Source organism: Ptychodera flava, chromosome 19 (assembly GCF_041260155.1).
Source record: "Ptychodera flava strain L36383 chromosome 19, AS_Pfla_20210202, whole genome shotgun sequence".
Taxonomy (NCBI): domain Eukaryota; kingdom Metazoa; phylum Hemichordata; class Enteropneusta; family Ptychoderidae; genus Ptychodera; species Ptychodera flava.
The window spans coordinates 16,050,222-16,056,221 of NC_091946.1; positions in this window are offsets into that span (position 1 = coordinate 16,050,222).

Sequence of the window (6,000 nt, forward strand, 5' to 3'; positions counted from 1 at the left end):
TCACCAGAATGGAAAGGAATGATGAATGAATGAATGAATGAAAGTTTGGTTTCGGACATACACCGCGTTAATTAGAGCAGGTTGTGTGAGACGGCGCGTCTCAATCCAAATCTGTGCAAAAAGTAAAGCGCGCAGAACGTGTAAGCCACTCTGCTCAGCGTTCTTCGTTACGAATGCAATCTTCTTTCGGCGATTTTACGTACCGGAGCGCCAAGTTGCAGAGGGAATATGGTCAGATGTAAAAGATGGACGATTTCAAGAGGGAGTGTACACGTCACGGGTAAATGATCTGGCATTGATATGAGAGTACTCATAAATTGTTGATCTTTATCGAGTAAAGTTTCGGCGATTTCACGAACCTAGCATGCCCAGATACATGACATGTCATGTAATTGAAAAGCGTGGAGAAATGAAGTAAAAAAGCCCGATATATATTGGTGATTTTACAGACTCAACATCACGTCATATATCGTTATTTCTGACAGAAATATGTGGGACGTCAAAGTAGGATGCTGATATGTAAAATCACAATGTTTTTTCATGGGCAATGAAATGTTGCTGACTTTCGGAGAGTGGGACCCAGACATAAATTATGCAAATCAAATACTATGAAAGGAAGAATTCAAAGATTGTTCGTCTCTATATGATCGCATTTGAAACAGGGCAGACGTTGTGTCCACAGCTGGCTGCTATGTTCTTTGTTTGTAGAATGAAACAAAAAATATGACGCCACAGAAGTGTGCGAAATTAAGAGAAAATAGCTTCAGGTCATAAGGGCCTGCTCCAAGCCAAAGCTTCAGGTCCTTACAGAAAACTGCCGGTCCTCAATAAATGTAGTTGTTAACGACCATTAAAGTCAACTTCTCCACCGATACTATGCTTTTGAATGTTGTAATATTTAATTTTTCACGTCCTTTTATTAATAGTAGAGTCAGTAAATATTCACTTAAAAGGGCTATTGTTCACATAGATTGCAGAATAGTGTAAGTGGATGATCATCAATCATTCATCTACATGATCTGGAATCTGAAAAAGATCACAGCCCTCATCTTCCTCATAACATTTTTTCTAGCCATGCCAAATCCCCCACTCTCGGACTATAAAATGATGTCAAACACCCAGGGGCCGGCGAATACAGGCTTATGCACTGGCTACACGTGGCTGATGAAAGCGAGAAAATTTGTCTCTCACGACTTTCTATATGGGGAATGGTATTCTGTACATTGCTGTGTGCAATTGTACACTACACCAGGGCATGTGATATTGTGATTTGAAAATGGTTGGCGAGCTGAAAGTCACTTCTGAAATTAGCCTACGCGAGTGGTAGAAGAGTGAGTGAATAACTGAATACCTTGAAAACAGTCATAAGTATGAATAATTTTTTTATGCAAACATTGATCACTATGTCTTTTTTATTGTAATGTAAAACAGAAGGGAGAAAATACCTGGTATGTATTTTGATATGACGTATGGATTACTTTCAAAATTTTTCAAAAAATAAATATGCTTAAATGTGGCCTCTGTTGCATTCATGAAGAAACAGATGAAGTTATACTTTTAATTAAAAGGACAAGTATCGTAACTTTTTCTCGATTATAGAAATTGCAGACAACATGAATGACAAACGTCTCCACTCGCGATAATGAATGCATATTTTCTGATCGAAAAGTTTTGCCTGAGCGATTGCTGGGTCTCATCGCCCTTTGAAAGCTTAACGTTATTAAGATGACTCTGAAAAGTTTGACAGACACTCGATACTGCTGAAAACCATCGACACGATCAGTTAATGATACCGTAAAATCTTATACGTATTTTTTACGACATTTAGGCCTACAGCCCAGGATGACGGTGAGTTTTGCATGCCTGTCGTAAAACGGTATACATCGAAACAATTTGAAGCCCTATACTGTCGGCCTCAAAGAGTATAGACGACAGATCGTACAACTCGTCAAAACCGTTATGATAAGGCAGCTCAATTTTATAAAATGTACACTTATTATCACGTCGATATATCGTGGCAACAGTCGGCCTTGTGAACTTTGGTTAAAGACAACGAGCAAGCAAGATGTTCTAGCGGTCCACAAAACAAACACAGCGAAACGGGAACTTGACTGTCGACTGCAGGTAGCACAATTGGCTGTCGTGCGTCGGGCGTAGTTCAAAACCCTAGAGGTAAAAAAACAACAACAGCACTGTTCTCGTAGAAGGTCTTCTATGACCGTTTATGTTTTTAACGCTTCAATGGAAAATCAAAGCAAAAAAACGGAGTCAGTTCGATAAAATGGAGGGCTGTATTATGTACATTTGTGTACATGTAAATTCCGAACACTTAAAGTGTGGAACTAGTGAAGTGATAATGGGTGCTGTTGTCATATGACACAGATATGCTAACATTACCAGGGTACGCTCACAAGACGAGTATTATTATAATATTGTATCGCATTGTTGCACCAAAAATTCCATTGCTAGAATCTGCATGCACGGCCGTAATTCATACTGATCTGAATGTAATCAGCTGCACCGTGCTATGCGCGTCGATCGGAGGGATTAGACTCTTCGAAAATGCAAAAAGTCGCAAGACAAAGAATTACTATGTTGCGACATTGTCACCCCCCCGGTCTGGCGTACAATAGAGATCGAATTCCCCACTACCAGGACACGAAGTGCGATCAATATCCCTGTTGCCCCGCACTCCCACGGTGGAAAACATTGATAGGTGCATGACATTCAAGTCTGAATCACATGATTCAGAGTCAGTCATCATCTGCATCTGTTACAGGTCTTGACGTAGAAATTTTCATCATTTATTCCAAATTTCAGACGGTCATAAGGACCGAAATGTTGCTAAAAACTTTCGGCCCGGCGAAAAAACTGTTAGCCTCGGACCGTCGGACCGACGATAATTTCGAACACTGCGCCACAGATATCTAACCGAAGTTTTCGTGGTTTCTCACGATTAGTTGTCTTTTTACTTTATATTTTCCTTACTAAAAGTTTAGGATCGGCTGGTAAAAAGTACGGTATCTCGGCCTGATGGCAATGACAATGATAATGGTCATGATGAATTGTACAAATATAACAGAACTGATTACAAGACTAACATATTTGATCAGGAACTGCAGGATAGACACTAACCGCTTTTATGTCTCCAAACTTCAACCACAGCATCCATGGTTCGTCTTTGTACTTGGACCATTTTTTATAAAACTCCCAAAAAAGACCACAAACAGCTGCAGCAAAACAAAATAATGAAAGTTTATCATTTACAGGTTCATCAAGTCTCAGGCTTTAAAACAGGCTTTAAAACGGTTATCACCATAATGGCTTTATGGCAACCTCTGAACTTGGGCACAGAGAGTAGGGTTACCATTGTCGAGGATTGAAATACGGACTCACCAGAGTGCTCGAACGGCAACACGTACTGTGAGCGAAGCATACAGCTTATATATAATTATATATATATATATATATATATATATATATATTATATATATATATATATATATATATATATTATTTTGTGTGTGTGTGTGTGTGTGACATGTGTGAGCGTACGTACTGACGAGTCTCTCTCTCTCTCTCTCTCTCTCTCTCTCTCTCTCTCTCTCTCTCTCTCTCTCTCTCTCTCTCCGGGTTGGTTCACGTGGGGTGTGTATACAGCAAGTGGGTGGAATAGTGTGACAAAGTTGTGATATGGAAAGCTTGATATCTGAAATAAACAAAAAAAAGGTGTATGATGATGAGTATTTTTACAGGAGCTCATTGAAGTTACATAAAAATGTTTTTTACTGTTGCCTTTGATATATTCTTCATACAGCTGTGCCCAAGTGCATGAACTGAAGAAGGGAGCGGTATTATGCCAATGATAAAGGGATACTAATACATCTTTGGGGTTTCTGCTCACAAAGATGGTCTGCATAAAAAGTATTTGGTTATTGTGAAACAAGTAGACAAACCGTAGAAGCTACCGTTTCTCTTCGAGATATCAAATTAACAAAATGACACGTTGAAGAAAAACTTTTACTGGTATAACAATTTTCAGTCTACGGCGCTATAGTATAATCGGTTCAAAAAATCATAGGTCAGTAAGCGTTCAAGTTACCATGGAAAAATATTTGATATTTATCAGTATGCGTTTGAACTGGATACAAACATCATTCGCTAAATGTAAACCAGTTTTGCTCCATACTTTACTATTTCTCAAAGCAGATGGGAAACTCAGTTAAACTTTTAATCAACATGTCCGACCAAGCTATTAAAATAAAAGAAGTGCACCACCCTGGTGAGGCTGCCCCCCGTCTCAGTTCGGTTATTGATGATTTCAGAATTGATATCAACTGCCTTGACTCAGTTAAATGTGCATACTTTAGGTGCTTTCTGAAAGAACTGACTCGGCACGTAGTCCGGCTGCATGTGTGTTGCTACAACCCTCGGTGAGGGCGCGTCGTCAATAAAGTCCTCTATAAGCGATTTGGATAATAAAGTCCCTCTTGAAGAAGATCAGGGCCTTCTACTGGTCCGAATTCCAAGAGAGCCAATTTTTCTTTGAATTAAAGGGACTCTAAATATTCCAGGTCATCCACGTGAATATTTGCCTTTACCATATCATTTACCCAGGCCGCACCTGTCGGAAACGGAGAGGATTAATTGTTAGTGTTAAGGTCACTTAGAGGTAGCATTGGAATAACATTTATCCGATATATAGCAGATCAGTTAAGCGCCCCAAATGGCGCACAATACTTTGGAAGCCACTTGAAAAACGTTAACAAACCCCTGTTAAACGTGTGAAAACGAGAAACGATTTAACATCTTAACAAAGTCCCGCTTTTCATGGCAAGTGAATTGTTTTTGGTTCTGGTAGGGTGTCGGCCACACACATAAAGGGCTGACATTAAAAATTTGATGTTTGATAAAGAACTAGATTGATTTAGTTTTGAAAGAGCGTTTTAACCTGCAAAGTTTTCTATCCTACAAATCGATGACGTCAACAGGGGAAGCAATAATTTTTGAAAAGTGCCGGAGAATGTTCATGTTCCACGGAAACTCAGCTCAGTTTTGTTCGAGTGCACAATGCGACTTTTCTTCCCGTTTTCGCATCAAAACACAGACTGTAGAACTTTGTTGAGAACAATTATTGTATTTTTATAGTCTTCTCAATACGTGCTCATTTATTTTCATTAACATTTCAACGCAAAATATTTCGGCTAGAGTAAATGCACATGGGCTGGCCATGAGTGCACGGTATCCAGAGTTGTTTTACACGTAAATATACTATCCAGCGGGTATACGAAGGCAATAAAAGTGAAAAATATGAACGAATGTCCACCGTTCTCATTGAAAAATCGACCACACGGCCAACTTGTTTTCCATACTGCCCTACTTTCCAAATGCAGTTTTGTAATGAAAAACCATATTACAAAAACATTACATTATCTCATTACCACTTAAACTGTCAAATCATACTCTGTCCCTTTCCCAAATCACCCGCTTAGCAAAACAATAGCTATCCTCATGTTGATGATAAAAATGTTGTCCGTTCCCCTAGGGAACCGCTGACAAGCACTCATTTTCACCAACAGAATTGTTGAAGGTCCTCATGTGTGACCCAAATTTAGTGCCCTTCCTGACCGTGACGTGATAAAAGAAGGCTGGAGCATGCAAACGACTTTCGTGCTTGCGTCCATTAGAGTTTGTGCTGACCAGACTCAGCTGTGCTCGGTGCACTTATGAACATATATCATAAATAATAACCCGGAAGGAAACACTTTGAGTATCTTCAATATTATTGTTGATGATATGGTTTTCATCATTTCAAACCGGGAACAGATCATCATTCGCTTAATTTGATATCTGGTGGTAGATTTATATGAGCTGGTCCAATTTCTAAGTCGTGGAGGAACTTACTGAATTACGTGTTCATATGACATTGAACTGATTGCATTGCTCTTAAGTCTAGTCATACCATTTTCCAAGAACATGTACTGTGAATAGTAACAGAAA